Source organism: Dermacentor silvarum, chromosome 8 (genome assembly GCF_013339745.2).
Source record: "Dermacentor silvarum isolate Dsil-2018 chromosome 8, BIME_Dsil_1.4, whole genome shotgun sequence".
NCBI lineage: Eukaryota > Metazoa > Arthropoda > Arachnida > Ixodida > Ixodidae > Dermacentor > Dermacentor silvarum.
Window position 1 is genome coordinate 6,061,583 of NC_051161.1, and position 25,869 is coordinate 6,087,451.

General features: G+C 48.1%; 1 pseudogene; it reads left to right on the forward strand.

The window, feature by feature from the left end:
• Nucleotides 1-19,775, forward strand: part of LOC119460553 (uncharacterized) — a 234,754-nt pseudogene extending 214,979 nt beyond the window's left edge.
• The last annotated feature ends 6,094 nt before the right edge of the window (nucleotides 19,776-25,869 follow it).

A 25,869-nucleotide genomic window follows, 5' to 3' on the forward strand; every position in this document is an offset into this window, starting at 1 on the left:
CGTCCACGTAGCGCTGACGCATTGTTCTCGCTGCTGCAGGCCCCTCTTCTGCCTACTGCGAACTTCTCCAACCAGGGACCCTATTAATGCGTTAGAATTAGGAGTGTCAAAGGGGGAAACATTCGCTGGCGACATAGCGGCAAATGCGAGGGAAATGCGCTAGCACCTCTTTCAGGCCCCGGATTTAAACCACGTTCGCCACATTGCACGTACCACTGAAGTTTTCTTCTCGTCTGTCCGCTTTGCTGATATGGGCTCCGGTGTAATGCGTTTAGGGCAACGACGACCGTTCTGTCCGTAGGCTTATAGCCGATCAGGGTGCGCTGTTATTGACGTAAGGACCGCGTGCAGCTGTCGCCACTTTCAATCGACCGCAAAGTTCTTCTTGAGCAATGTCTAGGTGGTCCGACCTCATCTCGTTTTCGTGCCGCCCTGTTCCGCTGAAGGCGTCCTTGCTGTGTTCGACGATATATTCAGCCGAGTTCAACTGCAATGCAGATATTACAAAAATAAAACCTTCCTCACGCGGCCTTGGCCAGCTACTCGCTTCATTGCCGCCTCACAACTTCTGCGGACAAATGTACCGAGGCCGCATTAACAGCCTAGTATTTTCCACCGCCTGCCCCGACATTTCAGAAGCAGGTCTTGCAGCTGCCAAGTTGCCTGCTGCAACAAAATACGGCGAGTGATTTTCGCACATTTCTGTGCATAACCTGAAACACGGTCGGAATTGTGAAGGAAAAAAAAGAGAGAAAAAAAAAAAAAACACCGCAAATCCACGAACTGAATGATGATGAGTGGGCGAAGCACCGGGGGATCATTCGGGTAACCGTGAATCCTCCGTACATTGCCCACTCGAACATGCAAATGAGTGACAACACATGTGTACAGTATATAGAATGTTGTTTTATTGGTCGTATATGGTATTGAGGTGCGGACTTCGTTTCCCTTCATTAAGACTGCCTTGTGATCAGTGCAGCAGCACGGCGACGCCGCCAAGGGGACCCAGATGCGGCGAGAGCGCGGGAAGCGGCGGCAAAACGCCGGAAGCGTTCTCTACACGAGCTTTGCGTATATATATATATATATATATATATATATATATATATATATATACATATATACAGCGCTTCTATAACCCTTGTGCACCGCAGCGCCCCTAGCGGACTCCATCCAAACCAGAGCTACGGACAACTACGAGGGGGGGACAAGGCTCGGCCCTAAGGTGCTTCGCCCCTAAAAAAAAAAAAAGATTTCAACATCAGGCTCTGCATGGAAACCACCATATTTTGCCAGTGCTTCTTCAATTTGAAATCACGTTTGTCGTTCCACACATCTCGCAGCGGTTCTCTTTCTCTTGAGACTCGGCGCGTAATCTATATCGCAAGTAACCGTGCACGCGGTTCACGGATACAGAAATGACCTCTCGAGAGCAAGTACAGAATGCCGTCTTCAAGTTCGCGCAGCACTGTAGTGGAATTGAAGGCCCACGAATTATTTTCTTTTCTCTCTCGGTTGTCTTCCGGGACACGGCTGAGTTCTGCACAGAGATTGGCTGAGCCTTTCTGTCGTCGTCTGTAGTCGAGAAGCAGAAAGCGTCCCACGCCGCCAGCTGTCGCATTTACAAAGACCGCCGTGACAAAAGGACGCCGCAGCAGAGAGAACACCCGAAAAGCGCGTTCCCTCCTCTGCGCCGGTCATGCATGTTCGGTGGGGAGCTCAAAGGCGGCTCGCAATCGGATTCAACGCCCTTTGTGATCTCGGCACAGCGTCGGCTCTGAGAAAACATCAGAAACAGATGCGGTAAGCGCGAGCTGACATTTGTGGGCGCGCACGCAGCTTCGAGCTTTTCATGCAAAAAACAAGGGCTATTTTTGATTAATGTCTTTTTCCACCATCACACGTCGGAAATCAATGCGTGCGGGAGAGTCTACCCACTACCGTCGATATATATATATATACCACTTGCATCATCTCCTATACTTTGCTCTCCTCAAAATAAGTGCAGGTTAAAAAAGAGAAAGCATAGTCTGTGGCCCCGCATAGATTTTACCGCCCTAGGTTCCTTTAAGATCTACCTTGGTACATCCTAAAGCCCTTTCGCACTCCGATCCGGCGATATGCGCCTGCAGTGGCCGGAAATAAAACCCACACCTGCGTGCCCAGGAACATACCAATAGCGGAATTTTCATAACGGATTGGGCGAAAATGCAGCCTTAAATCATGGTTCGTTGCAGGAGTTCTTTAGGTGTACGGGAGCAGAAGCTGCTTTCCCCCATAAATTTCCAACTCGTTGCCTGGAATAAATATTTTCACAAAACAAGGTTTCAGCGCTTGCTTCGTGCTGGTGACCGTTTGAAGCTCTGGTTGTATTTGTACAGTATTTGTGCTCACGCTTGCATACAATAGTGTGCAACAATATCATATCAGCGCGCTTTTTATTACGATGAGGCAAAAATAATCGGAATACTGCTGCAGATAATCTGTGCTGTTATTTTACGAGATGTTAACAATGTTGCCTGAAAAGGTACTGTTTCATGCTAATCACAACGCGGGAAAATGTTAATTTTCGGCGGCGTCGTTGAAGACATTGCACACATCCAACGCACACGTTGGAGTCCACGTGAAGCGAAGATTCAATGAAGTGGTTATAAATAAATGCCATACAACTAGCGTCAGTGCTTGCGACTGTGTTTACTTGCATCCCCTCCAAATGTGCAATCTCGTGCCATGATTCTGTTTGACCCGCAGAGGTCGCAACTTGTAATATATCCCTTTTGTCACACATACTCATTTTGTAAGATTGGCCAAGGATAAGTGCACACCCAATGCACAAACCGAACGGCTAAATCATAGGAATTTAAGTAAATCAATGGAGCCGTTGAATATATTGCATCATTCCATCAAGAGAGCGAGGTGCTATTGACATGAGCCGACATGTGTTCAGGTTGTATGCAGATATTATTTTTTTTCTCTCTCTCTATCCCTCTCTCTTTTTATCACGTCGACAGAGGTGCGCTTAGTCGCAAGACATTGGCGGTCAGCATACAGGGTTTATATAAGCCCATTTGCTGTACCTGCATTCGGAATGTTGGACGTGCTGTGAAGTGTTTTGAAGAGAAGGTTTGACTTGAACCCGCATACCGCTTCATATAAGATTGCGCCCGATAAAGTTGACGTGCCCTTTCCTGTGTGTATGTTTTTGTTTCTGATTAGACTACACAGTTTATGTAAAGCCCTGATGTTGAACCGTAATGCTGAGTCCACGTTTTCTGTGAAAGTATAGAGTAGTCGCATGATTGTTCGCGTGAAGAAAATTTATCACGAAACAGAGAGACAGAAAGCAATGAAAGGCCGGGAGATAAACGAGAAGAACGTCCGGTTTACTACCCTACACTGGGGTGAGAGGGAATAGAGAGAGGGTTAACACTGCGCGCACACGCGAGAATGCCCCAGAGGTGGGTGCATGGTCGGTGCACTTCAAGAACTGCACCAGTGCACGGATTAGCTTTTGCGCCAGCGGCAGATGTGGAGCATCTTTGACTCGGAGAATGGTCTGCAAAATAAATTAAATTAATTAAATGTTTCCGTTTTGTGAGCCAAAACCACACAACAGATGGTCTCGAGTCCAGCCTGTTTAAAGTTGTCTGAATTTCAACCGGACTCGTAGCTTCTATCGATTAGTTATCTGTCCTTGGCTCCCTTTCAGAGGAAATATGCCGGTGTATCTGTTGCTGGTCATACAAATCGTGCTTTTTGGGTCTTACTAAAGCGGTTCGAGTGGAATGTATGGAGTTGTGTAATTAATGGTCGCACATGACATTACACTCGCTGCAATAAATATCATGCATGAATATAAAGAAGCAAGAAACTGCAATGACCCTATACCGGGTTGAAGGCATGGAAGCGGTGATGATACAATGATGGTTTTCACGCTAGATGATCCGTTGTAGCAGGGAGTGAAGTGCGCAGAACAAATGAAGCATGTACGCTTAGTAAATGAACTTCATATATTGGAAATGCGCATTCAGAGTGTCTGATTTGGCTGCATTATTTATTAAGTAATTCTCTTTTGTTTGTAGTAGTACTTTAAGCGCACTACTCAGGTGCATTTTTTACATTTTTGTGAATTCTTTATCCTGAAGTTGCTATTGTTATGTTCTTGTTGACAAGTATGTACAGTACACGTACCTTACAAGTTTAAGCATCGACCAAGTACATGTGTTTGCGGTGTTTATCGTGTACGCGGTTATATGACGCGTTTTTATTCCCTTTTTCTTTTAGAGAGAGAGATGTGCGTGCGTGCGTGCGTGCGTGCGTGCGTGCGTGCGTGCGTGCGTGCGTGCGTGCGTGCGTGCGTGCGTGCGGCAGTTTTCCGCTCTGTCTGGCCGCCATTTTTGGGGGTTTCAGGGTTCTTCAAGCCATCTCTTGCTGGTTCGTTCGCATTCTTCTCCACGTGATAAATCTGACACAGTAAAAAAAAATTATGGGGTTTTACGTGCCAAAACCACTTTCTGATTATGAGGCACGCCGTAGTGGGGGACTCCGGAAATTTTGACCACCTGGGGTTCTTTAACGTGCACCTAAATCTAAGTACACGGGTGTTTTCACATTTCACCCCCAAATCTGACACAGTAATACAGAAACAAAGAAAACCGTAAACGTTTTGTAAAGACAGACAGACAATGAACTTTTATTGAGGTCCTGAGGGACTAGCCGGCGGAGACCCGCTGGGGCCCCTGGCTCGCCGCTGGCTGCTCCCATGTCGGAATTGGGAGGCCAAGCCTCTCCGCTCTTTCACGAGCCCTCTGGACGGCCATGGACTGGAGCTTGAGTTCCGTACTTGAGATGGCCTCGTCCCAGTCCTGTTCGCTGGTGAGTGACGTATCCCGTAACGCAGGACACTGCCAGAGCATATGTGCTAGAGTGCTAAACTCCTCCCCACAATCCGAGCACTGTGGGTGAATTTCTGTGTTTATCCTTCTTAGGAGACCTCGCGAGGAATATGACCTCGTCTGAAGCATCGTGAACTTTTCATTTTTTTGTTGCTCGCCCCATTTACGCCCCCCTCTTTATTTTGCATTCGTTACTCTGCATGACTTTCTTGCTGATGACGTGTGTCTATGAACGCGTGTTCGGCGCTTTCATAAACCAGGACACCGACGGTATTGGACAGCCTCGAGAGAGAGACCTGCCTGATGAGGTCACTAGATAACGGATGCGAGTTAGATTGATGAGCGATTTGGAGGCTTGGGGATGAGCGTTCTCCAGATTGTATATTAAATAACCTATAGGCTTGCACAGTGCATCGGCTTTCAACCTGTGCGGGCCACAAAGATTAGGCGTAGGAAGAACTTTACATGCTATACACTTTTGCGGTTAAATGTTAATATTTTGTGAGGACCCGCCCCCCGGCATTCCTCCAGGCGTGTTGCGCACAATCGTCGATATACTCTGTCCAGTGCATCACTCTCCTCCTTTCAATGTCCTTCACGCGTGTCTGATCACACAACCGCGAGAGTTGTCCCGCCTCGCCGCCGCTCTGGTTGCGCGTTGCCGTTCTTTTTGAGAGGCGAGAATCCAGCGAAACCCACAACGTGCAAGATTAGACGACGGGACCGCCCAGTCGCCTCATTCTCTCGCAACACCCGAGCTGAGTGTTTCGCTTCAACGTCAGTCACGTGCCCACTGGCCCAGCTTTCGACCTTGTTGCCATTCTGTGCGCCCGCCATGTCGTCTGCTCTGTCAAACTGACTAGGCGTCACCAGCCTTCGAGCCGGCCTTGTCATCAGCATTTACACACGCACACTGTATAGTGCGCCTTTTCATGCCGACTACCTGGTGTATGGTTGCTTTACCCGGTGCAAATATAGCCAGCGGGAGAGCAGATTTGTTCGCAAATTGCCCAAAAATTAGTTGAATTTGCCATGGGCTCGCCGCCTTCGCTAATAGCATCCCCAGCATTCGCATTGGCTCAAATAAGTTTTCTTTTACGAAATATTCTAGCGAAATTGCTTTTTTTTATTTTTTGGAGAACACGAAGTCATTGTGGCTCTCTCGGACGCCAGAAGTTACGTCAGTGAAAAAATTATTATCAACGAGAAACTACAAGTGAACAATGACATCGAGGAGCCAGTTAAAAGATCCACAAAACGTATTTTGCAAAGGTCCGAATTTCTTCCTTCATCCGTCGCACCAAGAGACTGACATTGGCGATAGCGGGGACGAAGCTTCGTACGCGCCGATACCGAAAAAAGAATGGCAAATCAAAGTGTGGCATGAAATACGGCCACCTGCAACAATCCGCGCAGTGATCGGCTATGGGTACCACGAGCGAATGCTACAGAAAAGTGTGAGAGTATATGCAACATGTATCGGCAACACCTGCTTAGCATCGACGTTCTGTTGAGTATAATGCGGCACAACCCACCTAGCGGCATCTCGCGCTTTCCACGGTCAAATTCTCAGTCTTCGTTAGCCTTGCTTGCGCGGAGTTGCTGCACGCATAACGCTCCCCAAGAAGCAAAGGCGCCGATTACATCACAAATTCTAGGAAATACCTCTTGCACTGTTTGAAGCGAAGTTTTCATTGCGAGCCTTCGGATACGTCGGCAGTATACGCTGGCGTTGTGACATTAGCCGTACGGTGGCAACCCACGAGACACGAGGAAAAAAATGCACCTCCATTCCAGCCTGTGAAAGTACAGCGAAGCTTTTGTCGACGACGTCAAAGGAGCGCCACAAGCGACGTGGGACGTTACGCGCGCACGCACGGGTGCGGAAGTCAAGCATACATCTTCTAAGCGTCCGACAAGTGCCTTATCGAAGTAAATTAATGTTCAAAAGTAAATTGCGTCAGGAGATGCGAAAGTACGAAAGCTCGAGGAGTTAGCCAATCACGGGCAGCTTTTACTTGCCGGCGTCTGTTTGCTTTCGTAGCCACAAGCCCTAACTTTCAGAATAAGACAGTGTTACAGCGAAGGAGGCGCAAGCAAAAAGAAAACAAAACGAAGGAGGACTGGATATGCACGCACTCCATTAGGTGTTTTGCTCCCTCCTTTTTCTACTTTTTGCCAGGTGTATATATAGTATGTATGTTCCAGTAGTGCGATTTCAATAAAATTCTTCAGTTGATAGTCATCGCTGCGTCCGTCTCTTTTTTCACTGACTACTCGCTCACAAGAATTGAATATACCAACGCGCCCAGCGAACCATCCTTGTCTGGCACTTCTCCCCGCTTATAAAATTTATATGAACGCACACAGCAAAAACTTTTCTCGCTTCCCGTTCGTGTGACGCGATGTGGTCATAGCGAGGCGCACCCAGCGTCCGCACCTAGAAAGTTCTCGCTGCCGAAGCTAAATTGATATTGATCAATCCGGCGAAATACCGGACCTGTGAAAGAACGCGCGGTCACCGCATATTTGCTGCGTGTTCGCAATTCCCGCCCCCACCTCCAGCGTCATTTTTCATTGCACTACAAATACATTGTGTACGTCCACAGAACACAATGTCCTGCGTCCCTCTTCATAGCGGGCCCCAAGTGCCCTGCAGGTGCTGAAAACACGCTTCACAGGCGACGTGCGAAAGAGTGAATTTCGCGCGGGTGCAGCGTTTTCTGCAAAAGGAACGACGCAGTTTTCTCATTTTTTGCCTACGCGATTCAAGAAAGCCGCGCTGCACAGCCAGCGTAATGCGTTTCCAACCCGAGGGGGCGTCGTCGGCGTCGCCGTCGCCGTCGCCGTCGCCGTCGCCGTGAGGTTCCGTATGACGTCATTTGGAGATGAAATCGTCGCCGCGCGCCGAACGCTGTATGTGCGAGTGAAAGGGCGCGAGGGGCGCGTCTTTCACGGGGAGTGAACGCACGGCGGAGAACAAACGCGCGTTCTGCGCCGTGCTCGCTTAAGGGCTGCAGAAGTAGGCGTCTCTTTTCTCCTTTACAATCACCATATATGTAGAGCAAACGCGCCTTCTTCGGACGCGCGAGAGGCCGTGGGGGAGGGGGAGGGAAGGGAGGCGACGTTTAGCTGCGGCACCAAGTGCCTATTTATATCAGAGGCTCCAGCAACAGTCACCAACGCCGCACGCATTTTGAGCTAACGCGGGCAAAACGCCGATGGCGTCGACAACAGTTCTGCGTGTTGTTGCTACCAAAGCCGCTCACCTTACTTCGTATGGCATTGCTGTGTTGCTATCGCATTCATTGCTTCGCCCTTAGGGCGAAACTGTGACATTTTTTTCAACACAGTTACGCAGATGCTCCGGTTCTCTTCGCACGTCGGTCTTCTCGGTTATCGAATAGCGTTGAAACACGCCGCCAAGTACGTCTGGTCGCATTCTACCTTCCGTCTATAATGCCTCAGCAATGTGGGGCCCAGCTTCAACTTCATTACAGATTCGTCCTCAAGGTTGGTGAGCACTCATTTTGATAATGCACAAACCTTTTTAAAAAAATCCGCCTCCATTCCACCCTGTGAAAATAGATGTACAGCGAAGCGACGTTACACCACCACCACAAGCGACGTGCGTCACGTGCGCGGAAGCGCAGTGTATAGGCCCTCCGCCAAGTGCCTTATTCAGCTAATTCAATTTTTCAAAGTAAATTACGTCAGAGAATTCGTAAAGTACGACTTACACACAAGCTGCACACACGACAGCTTCGGATCGTAATTTCAATATACGAGAATAACGGCATCGTCACGTGACGATATCGCCTGATGACGTACTCTGACGGCATCATCACGTCAAAGATGGCGCCACGCGATGACGTGGTGCGATGCCTATTTGAGCACACTGTGCGCTTCCCGGTTCTTTGCTCCGTCTCCGGGATCGGCCCACACATTTCTTTGAGCACCGCGCACGCGGACACGGTACATTCCGACCGACCAGACGAACAGCTTTGCTGTAAAATTGAATGCGTGTGAGCGTGGGGAGAACAGTGGCCGAAATGTTAACGCAAATGAAGACATAATTGGACAGGATTGGTGCATCTGAACGAGTACACTCTCGCGTGAAAAAACATTCCTCACACAGGAAAACCTGAGCGATCGTTAGATCTACATTGTTCCTTGCTTCGTGGAAGTGAGTAACATTTGGCTTGTATCGTGTCTGGGATGATTTATTTACATTGTACAAATAGTGTAGCAGGCCCGCTTTAGGAAAGGAAATAAATTTACCACCAAAAGCGTAAAATGTTTGTTTAAATATGCCTGGTTAGCTCAGATGGTAGAGCGACTTCCCCGGAAAGGCGTTCGTTCCGGGTTCGAATCCCGGACCAGGACGAATTCTTCAACTACGAAGGTTTATTTCTGAGAAGCCCGTGTAGCTTTCTCTCTTAGCTTGGTGCTATGCATACGGGCCCGTTCGTGAACCTTGCTCCACCATGAGGAATTCCGCAAAACTGATTTTGTCGCCAACTATTAGTGGTGACTGTCAGACCCAGTGGTAGCTCCTGTGAGATTGTGTGTGCCCGCAAGCGGTCAGACAGAATGTCGGAAATGAAATATTTGGCGAAGTACTTGTCTGCACTTGCCATCAAATGCCGTAGTGGATTACGAGACCTCACTTCTGCGCTGTAGCCTTTCACATTTTTCTTCGCTATAGTCTACAGTAAATCAAACAAGCACGTGCGCTTAACTGCAACCGAAGGTTTATTGCTGCGCGCATTGAAAATTCTCAGCGCTGTATCACATGCAAGGCGGTTGTTAAGCTCGGTTGCCTTCAGCAATCGCAGCAACACTTTTGCGGCCGTCTGCAGCGGTGATACGAGAGATAATGACCCCATGACCTTGTCCAACGAAAAATGTATTCTTCCTTTCAGGCTGAGAGTGGTGCAGAGGGCAATACTTTCATTTACAAAGGACAGGCAGTAGCACAGAAGGAGTCCTGCAGTTTATACGTCAATACAGACATAGAATTTTGTGGTAACGGCATCGGGCTCGCATACTCACCACTGCATGAGTATGCAGTGTGGTAAACGCAATGTCCAGGCCTAAGCGACGCAGCACTGTTTCTTCACTTCGGGGAAGACGGTTGCATATAAAAGTATCGAATGAATGCAAATGGTAGTCAAAGCTGTGTGCAACTTCTGTAATGTCAAACCATGCACTAGCTTGCTGAAGTGCATCAGTTATCGATAAACGCATAGACACAAAATTTGTTTCTAAATGGGCTTTTCGAGTATTGAAACACGATGCTGTGTGCTTTCACTATCACATAGTGGCGTGTTTCTCGTATCTCTGACACGAGTTGTTCACAGGACTCGCGATGGATAACTGCCAATAGTAACGGTAGAGCTGCCTTTGAATACTGCTCCCATGGTTTTATGCGGACCACGCTTGGTTACATGGTCACATTCTTTTATTGCGATAGCAATTATATGGACACTTCAACCGGATTTCTGCCGTCGTCGTCGCTGTCGTCGTCGCCGTCGCCGTGAGGTTCCGTAGAGATAAAATCTTCGCCGCGCGCCGTATGCCCAAGCAGGCATACGGCGCGCGGGGACGCGCGCTATCGCGGAGAGCGAACGCACTCATCTCCCACGCGCAAGCAAGGAAGCAGGAAGCCAGCGCCGGAGGGAGCGGGGGGGGGGGGGGGGGGGGCACTTCTACTCTGCCAACAACCGCGCTCGTCGCTCGTCCGCACCGTCTCTTATCTCCACACGGCTCTGACCTTTATGCGCCGTGCATTCGCCGCTCAGTTTCCGTTGAAGCGATAGACTGCACGTACCTTCGCCCGCTGCGGCGTATGCTTGCTGCCAGCGTTTTGACAGTCGTTGTCTGCAGTCATTCAGTGTGATCTATCCATGTTTGTTTGTGCGCGCTCACACCACGCTTGTTCATTCAGTTAGTAATAGTCGGGCCACATTTTCCAACGCACGCTACACATGCAATGCTGCCCGGATCGGCAGTGCAGCACTACAGGTGTGTCCCTTCGCATGCGCTGCCCACGGGAAGCGCTTCTCATCAACACCACCGTTTCACACGCGCCTTCTCGTGGTCATTGAGTCTCTCTTCATGTCGGTCTACTTACGCCGGAGCACACCTGCTTACTTAATCAGCTCATGTTTACTACAATTCATATTGCTACCAAAGCCGCTCACCTTACTTCGTATGACATTGCTGTGTTGCTATCGCATTCATTGCTTCGCCCTTAGGGCGAAACTGTGACATTTTTTTTCTTCCTTAAGCGCTCCGTCATCCAATAGGCCTAAAGTTACACGCAAAATCTGTATTTCATTATGAAAAGAGCAGCAGATGATAATATGATCTATGACCTCGTCGCAACCGCAAGAGTTGGACGTGGCATTGTCCATCATGCCGATACGAAAACAGTAAGCTACAATTGGCAATTATGATTATTTTCCTCCGTACTTGCCTAATTCCGATGTGTTTCTTATTATTATTCTAATTAGTTTGGCTTTATGCAAGACGGATGGTCATTTACACATATGTTTATGTTTCCAGCTGTGAAATTGTCCGCGAGCTTCTGCATATTATCCTGAAATGGCATGGTTCCTACTCTTTTTCCCCCATTTTTTATTGATAAGAAACAAAGTTACGTAGATTTGATGCTTCTTAGCCAAGACTGATTAGTCAGGCACACGAGCCACAATGCGGACTGGAATTCACCGGTGCATTTTTGCCGAAATATCGGAGTAATTAAATTGATCAACAGCGGGTGAACGAAAGATTTCTGGCGCTGGAGCTCTAAGGTTTTGACGAGGGTATTCCCCGACGAAGTCCTCTCGTCGCATAGGGTTGGCTCAGTCCATTGGCTTCGGTCGCAGGAGGCGATGCGGACCATCGTGCACCCGGCGTGCCCGTGGCTGGTGCTGGCGCTTCTCGTGAGCGAGGCGGCGCTGGGGGCGCGCGTTGGCGGCAAGCCCGGCGGCCTGGACCTGTCCGACCTGTGGAAGCGGGGCCCGTTGTCCCTTCGCAGCCGCGCGGCTCCGATGCCGTCGCTGAGCATGCACAACCGGGACCACATGCCAGTCGCTCTCCATCGTCTCGCCGCTGGACGTGCTGCGGGACAAAATGATGCAGGACATCATCGAGCGCAGCATCAAGAACAAGATCCAGGCCAACGACAAGATCCTCAAGGACCTGGGAAAGCGCAGCGCGCCGCAAGACAGCCTGCTACGGCGCAGTGACGACGACCGATCGTCCTTCAGCCCCCAGGTCAGTCTGACTGCGTAAGCACTGGCCATGCTCGCTGGATACAATTCAGTGTACTGAGCCCGCATATATATATATATATATATATATATATATATATATATATATATATATATATATAGGGCCATTGCATGGCTTGTGGAGTTTAAACGAAACAAAAGCAACGAGAGTAGATGCTTATTTGAAATAGAAGTATTGCACCTGTGACAAGAAGAAGAGCATAGCACCGAAAGCCGAAAAGGGCCCCTGCAGTGAGACTGTATTCGCGTGTCGTACAAAGTATACAAGCGCAAAATTAATATATTAATATCCTTCTTTCAGTAACACTTCATTGCTAATCTGTATAACTTTGTAACGTAGAGAAACGCCATCAGGACAAAAAAAAAAAAAAAAGAAAGGACTTCCACCACGTTGAAAAGAAAAGTGTACAATCATCGTATTCTACCGTTGCTAACATATGGGGTCGAAACTTGGAGCTGAACAAAGAAACTCGAGAACAAGTTATGAACCGCACAAAGAGCGATGGAAGGAAAAATGTTACGCCTAACGTTAAGGGACAGGAAGAGAGCGGTGTAGATCAGAGAGCAAACGGGGATAGCCGATATTCTAGTTGACATTAAGAGGACGAATTGGAGCTGGGCAGGCAATGTGATGCGTAGAATGGATAACCGGTGGACCATTAGAGTTACATAATGGATACCAAGAGAAGGGAAGCGCTGTCGAGGACGGTGGAAAACTAGGTGGGGTGATGAAGTTAGGAAACTTGCAGGCGCAAGTTGGGATCAGCTAGCGCAAGACGGGGGTAATTGGAGATCGCAGGGAGAAGCCTTCGTCCTGCAGTGGACATAAATAGATGATGATGATGATGATGATGATGATGATGATGATGATGATGATGATGATGATGATGATGATGGGTAGCCTAGTAATCTGATTGGCGTACCGACAGTATGAATAAGGTATACAGCCCACAGAAAGACTCTTCCTTGATTGTACACCCAGTTGTTCATATTGGGAAACAGCCTTTTTATCATGGGACCTTCAAGAGAGAAATACGGTGCACCCGATGCTGAGGATATAAATTAATGAGGAAGTTAAACAGTGCTCCCCAAACTAACACAAATCCTGGACAATCGCCTAGAATGGGTTGCGCCTTTTCACTAAAGAGCAGCCGACCAACGAAATTCCCCTCGGGAGCTAAAGCGGCTGTTCCACGGCACACGTTGAGCAAACGGCTTCGAACAGGAAACTTGCACATTCATTGTCCCGCAACAGCGACGATCTCTAGGACAAAAAAGAGACTATCCATGGGTGCAGTTTCTTGGATGATGATGATGATGATGATGATGATGATGATAGGGAATGAATGAAACGATTCCGAGGAGCCGATCACACAATCCAGCAATACGAACACGCGTCCAGGTATAGAGGACCTCATTGCCAGGCAGTTGGAAACAATAAAACGTTTATGGAGTGCGATTTCGCTCGGCTGAAGACACGAGGCTTGGGCGCAGATAAAGAACAATCCGTGTTGATGCGACGTGTCGCGACTGTAATTTGAGGAACAAGAGCAGATTTCACATCAAAGGAGATATGTTTGTTGTTGTTTTTTTCGTTTTTTTTTTTTTTTTTTTTTTTTTTACTGGTCCACATTTCTAAGCTGCGCTACGTAAGGTCGGAGCAGTCGGCGGGCTTCAAATTCCAAAAGCTGCCAAGGAATGCGAAGTACACAAAAGAGTCGTCAAGACGAAGAGCACAGCATTGTATTGCTGCCTCCTTCGTGTTCCTTGAGCCCCGCTTGCACGCCATAAGAAACCGATTAGCCCTAGAACACGTTTTGACGGGTATCTGAAACGAAGAAAGTCGTTCAGGTGGCTGTGCAGCAGGCGTGAACAGGTAAGGGCAACAAGCGACACGAGAGAGTTGTCGACCACACAGGCAAGAGCAGATCTCACACTTCGTGACGTGGAAAAACAGCTCAAGTGTGCCCTAGATGAACGAGGGGTGCGATTCGCCATGTCGTTGGCTGTGGTCGTTGAGTTTCTTCTTCCAAACTTCCGAGCATATGTGCATTTAGGTGACTGAAAATCTCACGCAACTCCTACGCGAAGGTATCACAACCCTGTCGAAGGCCCGTGATTAAATTACGAATCACTAAACTGAGATTATTCGTGGCCTGTAGCGCTCCAAGGCAACACTGCAGCTACAAGATACGTGAAGGGCTTCAGCTTAGTCTTGACCACCTGCACGAGTTCTTAAACGTGCACTGCAATCTAAGCACGTCGTTGCAATTCGTCGCCATCGAAATGTGGCTGCCGTGGCTGGACCTGAGCAGCAGAACGACGCAGCCCCCGCGGGGCTAACTCAGCGGCGTGCAACTTCTTGTGCCACCCATCGACGCGGCCATAGTCTGCGAGCCAGTCCCGTTTAGGTCGTGGCAGAGGAAGGCGCAGACGAGCGGCGGGCCCAACGCAGTGGGCAACGGTGGCAGATCGCGGGGGGACAGGAGTCATCTTTGGCGAGACCCCCGTTTATTTTAGAAGAAAGAGCACTCGTGAGACGGGGACGACAGATAAGGAAAAGGAAAGTTGGTAACAGCGTTCACTCTATGAATTCGTTGTAAGCATGACAAAACTAGAGCGTAGTTGTATGAGCGAGGAGATCTTGCACTCACGAAGGAGAGTTGTATGCACTTACACACATTTTAGGACATGTGTCACTTATTGTACCAATTTTCAGTGCTTAAAACGGTGTATTTTTTCTTGGTAGTGAGAATCACTTACCGCGGAAGGAATATAGAGCGGTGTTTTCTGCCAAAAGATAAATTTTATTCATTACGTGACCTGGTAACCCACTGATGAATATTAAAATTATGTAACAATTTCGAGCTTCTCGCATTTATTTTGATGGTCGGCTACCGGCTAGCCACCCTCCAAATGTATGCAGTGAGCACCGAAAACAACAGAGAAATTTGCCGACCCCTCGAGCGCTGTTTTTTTATGCCTTCGCGTTATCACCTATTCGAGTTCAAATGGGAGTCTGCAAGCCAGGCATGATTGCGATACCCAGCGGTCACTATTGTGCTGCGACTCAGAAGTGAATGTTGTGCGAGAGACGACACGGATTATTTTTTTCTTCATTTGTTCTGCTTGGTGGATGAGAGGAAAAAAGACACGAGCCACGTTTTCGCCCACACTAGCGTTGAACGCTTAAGTGCGGTGCCTGTTGGCGAAGTATTTTCGGTTTTCGGGAACCCCACTACACACTACCAAAGGCACGGCAGTGTATGCTATACGCGCGCCTAATTAATGATAATAATAACAGACATTTTCATGGAAGACATGAGAAAATCTGGAGGGTGCTTAGCGTTTCGGGAAAAAAAATGGAACGTCGTTGCGTATGACAGTAAGGAGGAACATGGCGAAATGATTTTGCCGGCCGGATTACGGAACGTCCTGACTGTGGTCTCCTTATTGTTGACGTGCTCTGCGATAACGCTTTCCCGTTGTTTGGTTGTTAGCATGAGGCAACCTCTTCTGGCAGCGAGCACTTGGGGCGCAATTTCGAGTAAACCTCGCTGTGACGTAGGCGCCTGTCCCATCTATTTCCGCGTCTTGTAACGCACCAGCTTGCATGCGTGTGAAGGTATGACAGCTCGAGAGGCTAAACACACCTAAATAGGTCACGCGAACACATAAGCGCTTTCATCTAGTTCGATGTTGTTGAAAGGTCGATTTTGTTAAAGCTGTGAAGACCCACAATCGCACTAGTTAGTCATGTACGTATTTGCAGAGCGCAGCTACCAACTCATCAGCTGCTGCGATTAAACGGCCTGTCTTAGTTTCAGTATTGTAGCCTCGACTTGGCGTAAATTCCAGCAGCCGGGTTCGGTCAACTTCTGCCTTTAAAGCAAAACTCTGTCCCTGGATCGCAAGCACCAGCGCCACGCAGCGCGCACCCTTCGTTCAAAGTTTCTACTGCAGAGACAAAAACTGCAAGCATGGCGGCTTAGCCAGTATGGGATTATTGGTGGCGCACATCTCTGTGACCTTGCAGCGAACCCCGATTATGCATGTTTACCGTTATGCATCGATGCCTCTAGAAAAATATGATCGCTTCGAAGCGCAGCGTATCAAACGATAAAGAAATAAAGCCACAGAAGCGTCCGAACTTACAGGCGCACAGATTAGACAAATCCAGGCATGGTGCCTGCATGATCGCAAAGCCAGACTTTCTCTAATTACTTTAGTATGAAACTTCATGGCCACTGTGACTTTGATTGATTGATTGATTGATTGATTGATTGATTGATTGATTGATTGAGAATTTTATGCTCGTCTTACTTTCGCTTTGTTCATTTCTTTCCTTCTTCTTTCTCCCATTCTGTAGGAATCCTTCTCGGAGGAACTTCTCTGAAGGCCGTCTTACAAGGACAAAGACTCAACTCTAGGAACTCCGGGACGTGAAAAAAAAAAAAATTGCAACAAGAAACCTACCTAACCCTTACGGAATGTTTTTAACAGGATTTTTTCCCCATTTTTCGCAGAAATGAATCCGCACCTATGAAAAAGTTTCCAGACGAAAAAAACAAGTAAATGCAAGACCGCGTATACTCCCTTATCTCAGACGCCGCTCCAAATGTACAGCGAATCTCGAAACGCTGTTGCAGCATTTTATTTGCTACATGCTTAAGCTCAAACAGCATGCCTATCAGTGTACATGTGAGTTCACACGCACCTGACTGAGGCGCCTGGCAATAGGATGACGCAGATTTTTTCAAAAAAGTCCACCCTCACTAAAAGCCCGGCCACTCGCGTAATACGATCGGTGTTGAGAACGCGAACCCACACATTGGAGATAACGCTGTACTTTGGTGTATAGCGAGCATATAAAAAAAAATCATTCTAAAGCGCCTCTTGTGAACGGTGCTTTCCCAACATATCCACTTTAGTGGCTACCGACGGCGCGTCCAGGTGCTGTCGGTGCTGTAGACGCCAAAGCTGGCTGCAGACGAGTTGACTAACGACGTCTGTTATTGTGGTTTGGTGATGCCTCGTAGTGCTAAAAACGATGTCCTACGCCCGCGAATGGCGACGAATGCGCGGTTCTCGCCCCGTGACTCGGAAGTCAGCTTCTTCTTCGCCTCTGTGGCAGCGTAGCGTGCACCACCCATCCCTCACAATTAGTGCAAGCGCGTTATTTTAGATTGGCGTCATTCTCGTCCCAAAAGAGACAAGCAGAAGAGCCAAATTAACATTTATAATAATAAATGGACCGATTTGACTAATCAGACTTCGCGATGAGCTTGTCATACTTTGTAAATACTAAACAGCGCTTGATAATATTGCATATATAAATACGTATTTTTAATTTCTGGTGTGCATATCTAAAGACACATGGTGTACAATATATCGCTGTTGAACCACCTTTATTGTCCCTCCCCGCGAGTGTACATATCAACTTGAGCAAAGAACACCACTCGTGAAAGAAATTCTACGAGATTCTTCTTCCTCATTTTGGACAAGAAGGCTTTTGTCCGCTTGGGCCCCCACCATTGCACACTGTTCCCAGCACTATGCGCCGCGCACTGACAGCCTACTGACGGATGTCTATGACTACTATGGCAGGTCATTATTTATGCGTTCGAGCTGCAGCGAAAAATCAAGGACGCAATGCGAGAGAAATAATAAACCCCAGCAATCTTAGCTAGCAGATCGGCCCGCAATAACAACGTGAAATCTGACAAGCATCTTTAATCGACAATTAGTACCGCATCAAACCGGCATCTGAATTAATTAAGGTTCCATCTTCGGCCCTTCCTGCAATAATGCAACAACCAGATGGTAAATGCTGGAAATGGTAATTGCAGAACAACAAAGGAACTCCCCTCATTCTTGAATTTCTTGCTGATGGCGTTACCATATCAACTGCTTAACGGCAATCGTAAACTGCCTTTTCTGAAGTGGACGCCAGCAACAAGGAACCACAATGCGCATGTGCCACTCGTTCTTGCTGCTTTGGGGCCTTCCTCGGGGCAAACATACGCGCAAGCAAATCGCACTACCAGAACAGGTAGGCAGACCGTGTGTGCTGCACTATCGCTAATGAAGCGTGTTGGATGCGAGTTTGGCCGCGTGATCCCCAAGAAAAACAATGCGGGTTCCGAGCCTCCGGCTGGAAATTTAGTGTCTGGAAACAGATGCTGGTATTTCTGTGACCGTGCGTACTTTAGCGGTACTTATTTGATGAGAAGAGAAAAAAAGGGGAGAAATAGAAAGACAGCGGAAATAGTTGTTTTGCGTGGAGTTTTGGTGGGTGGCCCAAACGACAGAGCCACGTTTCCACTCTAGTCCATCGCTGTGTACGTGGTGGTATCGCCGTCTCAGTAGCAAATCCCGCTCCCTCTCAGGGCCCGCTCGTGAGAATCTTCGTTTTTCCTTATCTGCGAGCGGTAAGGCCATCGAGCGGATCCTCTGATATCCCAAGGAAGACCAGACAATCCACGCACGCTCATGCACTCCCACGCGTAACGTTCTCTCTCTGCGTGCAGTGCAACCGGACGAAGAGCAGAATAAGCTACATCTGCTCCCCTTATTGCGAAGCCAGCAGGGCAGCAAGTCAAGCAATCGAGTAGCGCGCTTGTCGAATCCGTCTCAAACGAGTCGCCAAGGTCACAGAAGCTCTGAAGCGAGAGCAAAAAAAAAAAGGTCTTAAGGTAATGAGTAGTGTTTTTGCCTAATGCACCATCCTCAATGAAAAAACACCAAAACTGTTTTTCTTTCCACGGGTACAACGCTGCAAGCTACGCGACTTTGCTCAGCCGCAAGTATTCCAACGAGCCTGTAAAGCGCAATAAACTTCTTTTAGTTGCTTTTGAAACGAACCGTGCCATTCGCGTTCAGTGCACTTTCTGTAGGAAATAAAGGAATTGTTTGGTTACATGGAAAGTGGCAGCTTCGCTGATTCTTGCGCTTCGTCGCCTGTTGCTGGCAGGCAGCACTGGTGACCGCTTTGCCGGCTGCATGCAATAAATGCCAGACAACTTTGGGAAGGAACGGGGCGGCAACGCTTTACAGTGCTCGTAGCAGTTGCCGAGGTCCTTTCCAGAATTTCTCTCTCGTCATTCGGTCGCGTATGAGGATAATCTCTCCTATTTTCCCGGGGGAAAACAAGCTGATCGCTTCTCGCTCGAAACTGGAATCGCACAGCGCGCTTGCGTAGGATCTAAAAAGACAAAAAAGAAAAATGCTGGGGGATTTTCCTTCGGTGACAGGTTTGTTAGCGGCGAGACAGATCAGGACGGAGTGAGGAAGCGTGGCATACGTGGACGCCGTTCACAGCTTTATTCGTTCAGTTGGAACCATTATCTTTATAATGAGGACCGTTGCGAGCCGCCCTCCCGACTGTGCATGAATCGATGTGTAGCCGTACATGGTTGTCCTTGCCCGTTCTCCATGCGGAGGAAATGATTGTTTTTTTCTTTTGTTGCCCCGCCGTCTGTTTATTCCCTGACGTTCTCGCATTGCTGCCGGTGCCATGATGACACTTGTAATTAGAAACTGACTGTCGACTGTTCATTAAACTTATTTTGTTAACATCTCCGTGCGTTATTTCTTTGATCCTGGTTTCTGTGTGCGAGAGCAAGGGCGTCTGTGGCCGAGGTGCCGCTCCGTGCACCTCACACATGCCCAGCGGCCCAAACTTCGGAGCATTAGTTAGGTCAACCTTTAAAGTTTTCTTGTCGCCTAAGGCTACAAATTGACAATTGTTAATGGATCGCCTTAGGTGCTGAAAAACGAAAGTACATTTTGCGGCATGTATGTGTATGGCAACACAATACCTCAAGAATTAGCCGCATCTCGATACTGTAAGGTCAGCTCATAAACGCGGTTCAATATAGATGTGTTGTAATAAAAGGCTCAACACAAACGCACGTCCAAAGTGTGCACGTGTGTGGCGCACCTTTTCACAAGAAGCTCCGTAACTGTGCGGAACGTGCGGGAGCAGAGCGCCACGCGTGGCTGCTACTGCAGACGGCACCTCGTCATTATTTCGCGAAATGGTGCATTTGTTTGCGGGGTGCCCAAGGTGAAGTTAGTCCTAAGTAATACTTGGGCTGGTCTCACGGGCTTCAGCACCATGTAGATGGGGATTTCGTAGGTTAACAAGCTGATGCTAGTCCTCTCCCGAGCATTAATCTGTAGTCAAATGTGACGGGAGTAAAAGGTGCCTGAGAGTCGGGCGAATTCACAGGAAAGTGTAAGAACTAACGTGGGCTCCAATTCACGCCCAACTTTGCCGCTTGCTCTGTCACCGACCCGCGAACAGCGTGTCAACGTACACACGCACGCACAAATGCTTTTCTTCGGCTCAAGAAAGTGAAAGAAACAGCCGGCCATGAAACGAAGGAACGCTATACAGTCATTCGTAAGTGCAATCTATCGCGCAAGTGTCTTCAAGCTGAGAAGCGTCTGCTTACTGCGGGAACCGTTGGTAAACAAAAAGATTTCGCAAGGATCAGGGCCGGTCAACTGTGATAACGAGGCCTTCGACCTTGCCTGGTTTAAACTCTTTCTCGATCGTAAGCAGACAGAAATGAGGCTTCAAATTTTTATAGTATGAATAATTCTAAAGAGGCTTATCAACTCATACAGCAAAAAATTTGGAGGACGCTTAAGCTTCGCCTTTAAGCGTGGAACGCGATAGCATTCAAAGATCCCCGATTGCTTGTCAGGCTTCCCGGCAACTGCAGCTGTCTTTTTTCTCCACCTTCGCCTCTGCGCGCCGCTGCCGTTTCACGCTGCCGTAGGGAGCCTACATGCAACGCTCTACCTGGGCGCGCCGCTGTTGGTATGGTAGAAATGCTGGAAAAGGGGTTTGTGTTTGAGTTTCCGCGTAACAGAAATATGTTTTCTCGTACATTCAAATTACCATCCGACGCTATCACGTCTGTAGGTTGTGGTTATAAGTCGTACTTTACGATTTTTCTGACGGATTTTACTTTGAGAAATTCAATTTTGTTCCTAACGCCTTGCGCCACGCGGAGGGCCTACGCGGTCGGGGTGGTTCGGGAATATTTTCTCAGCCACCAATGCCGGCGCGCCCACGCCGACACCGACGCCAACACCGGATTTTCTGCGACACGGGGCCCTTAACGTAAAAAGGTAATCCTGTGTCGAACTACGGCTCCCATAACACCTGTACCGCTGCCCGCTTGAGACTTGCTACAGTACGCTGAGCCACGGCGAAGGCAACTGGTCATGAAATGCTGTTGTTCGATAAGCTTCAGATGCGTCATTGAAAATACTTGAGCCACGCATACGAAACTACAACACGCAAACCCATTCACTTGTCATGATTCAAAGGGATCAGCATGTCCTCCATGTACTGAATTCATAGTGTCTGCCTCGAAACCCAACATCACCACAGAATGAACCAGAACTTTCCTATCCAAAATCTCCATTTTCTTTCCCTCGTGGCGTTAACCGGCGGATGAATTAGAACAAATATAACTTATATTCGGGACGAGAAATGACCAACGGCGGTGAGCACTGCGTGCCTTTCTCTTGCACACGAGAAGAGGCGTCGACGCTGTCGGAGGCTGGAACGTCGTCTGCTGCACGGTCGATTCGTAGCTGCTAACAGCTGCTGCACCCAGTTGATTTCGAGACAATTTACGTCTTACGATGCGATATTTACTTCATACAAGCAGCAGGCAGGCCTTGATGTTCCAAGCAGCAACTTCACCCTTTGCTGGACTGTGGAATAAATCGCCTCACTTTTCAGGGCAATTTCGCCGCCCTCTAATGGTGAAATTGAAATGGTAAAATTGAAATCAATGAAACAATTCAACTTTCCTGTGTGGTTAATTTTATGAAACTCTTCATAACAACATTTTGATTCTTTATTTCCATATCAATAAAAAAAAGGGCAATCGTTCTGCAGATTGTTTACTTCCTCTTCTATTTCCACTACGTTTAGTTATTTTTTTCGCATTTATTCAAGCCGCCAGTGACAAATGTATACTTTCGATTAAAATCTTTGTTTCTCTCTTGTACTAGACTAAAGATAAAGAAAAGGCCCAAGTCGATTTTCTCTCGAATTTGTTCATTGAATATATTTGGAGACTTGTTTTCGTGAAAGCTCTGTGCTTTTATGATTTTGGATAAGTTAGGCATTCCGTTTGCCCCACCCACATCTACCAAAATAGGTTATCCAATTATCTTGACCCACACATCCCAGCGCTACATATGAGAAATACATAGCCTTCGACGCTTTCCGAGAGCTGTTTTCTGCGAACTCTTGTGACACTGGCTGGCCATGAATAAGGATGCTGGTACAAAGCATGCTCAAGAAATACAATGAAAGCATTCAAGACATGCACGTACGGCTTGTAAGAGGGCATACAGGCTGCTTCCGATCATTTTACAGACAGCCAGGATGAGACAAAAGTGGGCCACATGTATTGCCCACCTTGTCGAAATTGTCTTAAGGCTGTTTCACATGCTGTGACTGGAGCAAAAAACAAAAGAAAAAAAAACGCCGGTGCAGTCGTAGGCGTCGCAATTTGATTTTTAGAGGGCTTATTTCACACGACTGTGAGTTCAACAATGCTGCTGATGGGACACACAGGGTTGCTTGCTGCCAGGTTTTGTGGCATACACGACATAATTTTTCAAATATAATGGAAGAACACCTGTGCGTTAAGATATTATTGACACGTCTTTAATAGGACCAAAATATACACGTGTTTTGTAATTTAAAAAAGCCTCGAAGTTTAAATTCGGTTTGGAGTGCATACCAGTGGTTCCTGAAGTTCAGTGCGAGGAGACATGGCGGACGTCTGTTCGTCGCTGGCTGTTCAGCGCTGTCCCATGAGCCATCTATGTCGGTCTGCCTGCCCTACAGCAAATTACGAGATGACCTGTCGACACTGCTTATGGCATACGCGGTGTTCGGAATTATGCTGCAGCGTAGTGTGTCGTGTCGGCGTAGTGAGACCCTCGCGCTGCCTACGCTTAGCGTCAGCTTCTGGAGAAATTATGTGTGTATATGTCTCGCAACTGCGCATAAGCGGTGCCTGCGCCTAGCCGTATTCTTGCACCAAACGCAGCTGCAAGCACCAACCCGAAAGCCCACGTTTGCCCTTGAAGGAATCCGCAAATGATCTGTGTGCGATTATTGAACTTGGGATGGAAATTGTGTTGTTAATTTCAATCTTAGCGCTAGCATGGCACCGCGGCGCGCGTGCTGTAGTTATGTATAGATGTCATCTCTGAATATTTCTGAAGGCGTAAAAGCCGACACCACACACGTTTTGACGAGCATTTTAGCAGGCACGGGCGTCGTCCATGCTTTCTCGTCCTGTGTCTGTACTGTGAATCTGTGCCAAGATGCCTAAATCAATACGTAGTGCGGCGGCGTGGCCTCACGGCAAGCATGAAATGCGTTCTTAGGAATATATTTGTTCGTTTGATTTCAAAAAGCGCTAGAATTTTTGTACTCATAGTGGCCACAAGCGTAACATAGGAAGCTATCGGCCAAAGTCGTTGACATGCGTGCACATTATCTTAAGGTGGGGCTGAAAACCCCAGATTACCAAAACCATATTTAACTGGAGCAGATGTTATGGTTTCTTCACCGGAAATTAAAGCAAGCATCTCAATCTCTTAAGCTATTCGCGTACTTAACCTGCATTAGATCGATGTTGGAGCATGCTAATAGGAGCCATTTCAAACTAGATCATTTGACCAAAATAAGAAAGTGCAAGGAAAGCCTCAAGGTACAATCTAATCTGGTATTCGCGAACGGATTGTATTAGCAACATTTCATGCCCACGTGAATTGCCTGTATTAACCCAATGCTCGAAACAAGGGAGACTGTTCGTTTTCCTGCTGTTGAAAAGCTGCTGTTAGAAAGTGCTAAGCATTGAAAATATCTCTAAGCTTTTATATGAGCTTCTTTCATGAACAACAATGGAATAAAACTGTTTACGTTGGCGAGTTTCAGAATCCAAAAATTTTGAGGACACTACATTTAACCTTTGAGATACAGGTAATAAAAGTGTGCCTAAGCACAAGTACAGCCCGAACACACTTCTCTGGAATGGTTGAGTGGCCGGCAGCGCAATGCAGCAGTGTCCGTTGGTTTCTACTATAGCCCATGGACTCGGCAAGCGCCATGACCATCCGTGGTTTTATTGCACTGTAGGCCTGTGTTTTTTATTGCAAGCGCAATTTTGCGCTCCCAATTATTTTTTTATTCCAAGCACAATTTTGCCTTCGCCGTCGTCGTTGCCGTGAGGTTCTGTATAAATTCCAACGGCGATAAAACCGTCGTCGCACACCGTTCGCTGCGTGTGCGAGTGAAAGCTGGCGAGGATGAGCCGGCAACCACAGCTTAATCTCGCACACGCGAGAGACGAAGACGGCCTGAAGCGCACGCGGTCTTCGTTCGCGCGCGAGGCACGGGGAGGAGGCGACGGACTCGGACGGTAGTAGTAGTAGAAAACGTTTATTCACACAGAAAATAAATACGGAGGAAAATGACTCGGACGGTAGGCGGGTTCTGCTCTTGCGGCTGCTGCGAATGGAGCTGCACCTATCTTGAAAGCGATGTGGCCGAAGCCCGCGGGGGATTCATCTTCAAAGCGATCTACGATGGGTACAAAGTGCATGCGCCGAGTGCCGGCAGCTTCGTATGCGCTGTGCTTTCGACGTTTAGTTCACGTTGAAGCGAGAGCCAGCGCGAAGGTCAATTTTCTCGCTGCCGCTGGCGCGCTTTCTCAATGCAGCGTTAAAGAAAAAGAAATGAGACAATTTGTGCAGGCTTTTACACATTCTGTACGGCGCCCCTTTTCACCCGAACACAGCTACGTGCCCTGGAACGCCTCAACAACGAGGCAAGGAGAGTAATGACAGAACTGCCAAAGTACACGCCACTCCCTGCACTCAAAAGCTGCTGTGCTTTGGGCGACCCATCGCTGATTTTATTCCAACGCACGAGCTTACTCATGGGACACGCCTCAAGTCCACAAACGCAGGAAGGGCCATTTTGGCTAAAATTGGGCATAACATCTCTAACCTTCCTGCGCTTCCACGCATATCTCCCCCTTGGGAGCGAATACCAATTGCGGACTCCAAGCCACTGCCGAAGAACATGGGACAAAATCAGCCAACATGGAGCCAAGCCCACGCCAAACGCCATGAGAAATATACGCACCAACTACGCGAGGGCGACGACCCCTCTGGCAGGTGCCATATAGTCTATGTGGATGCTTCTATCGGAGGACCAGAGGAGGAGCCAATGTTCACAACGGCGTGGACAAGTATAGAAGCAACCGAACAGGGCAGTAAACTCCACCTCACGAGACATGTCGTTCACAGCTCTACGGAATATCTGTATGCCATCCTTGATTTTGCCAAGGGTGCTGAATACACTGGTAACACATTTTCAAGAGATGTTAAGCACCACTACAGAGTGTTTACGGACTCTCAAGATGCCTTTAAAGCTTGTCAGAACACTCGCACAACCACCGCTTTGGTCCAACAACTCCGCCTCCACGTGCTTTGTCTGCGTGACCAAGGCCACGATTTTCAGTTACACTGGATCCCAGGGCACACGGGCATACCAGGAAATGAACGGGCCCACCGACTAGCGCACGCCATGCTACTATCCGTGCAGTCGAAACCGC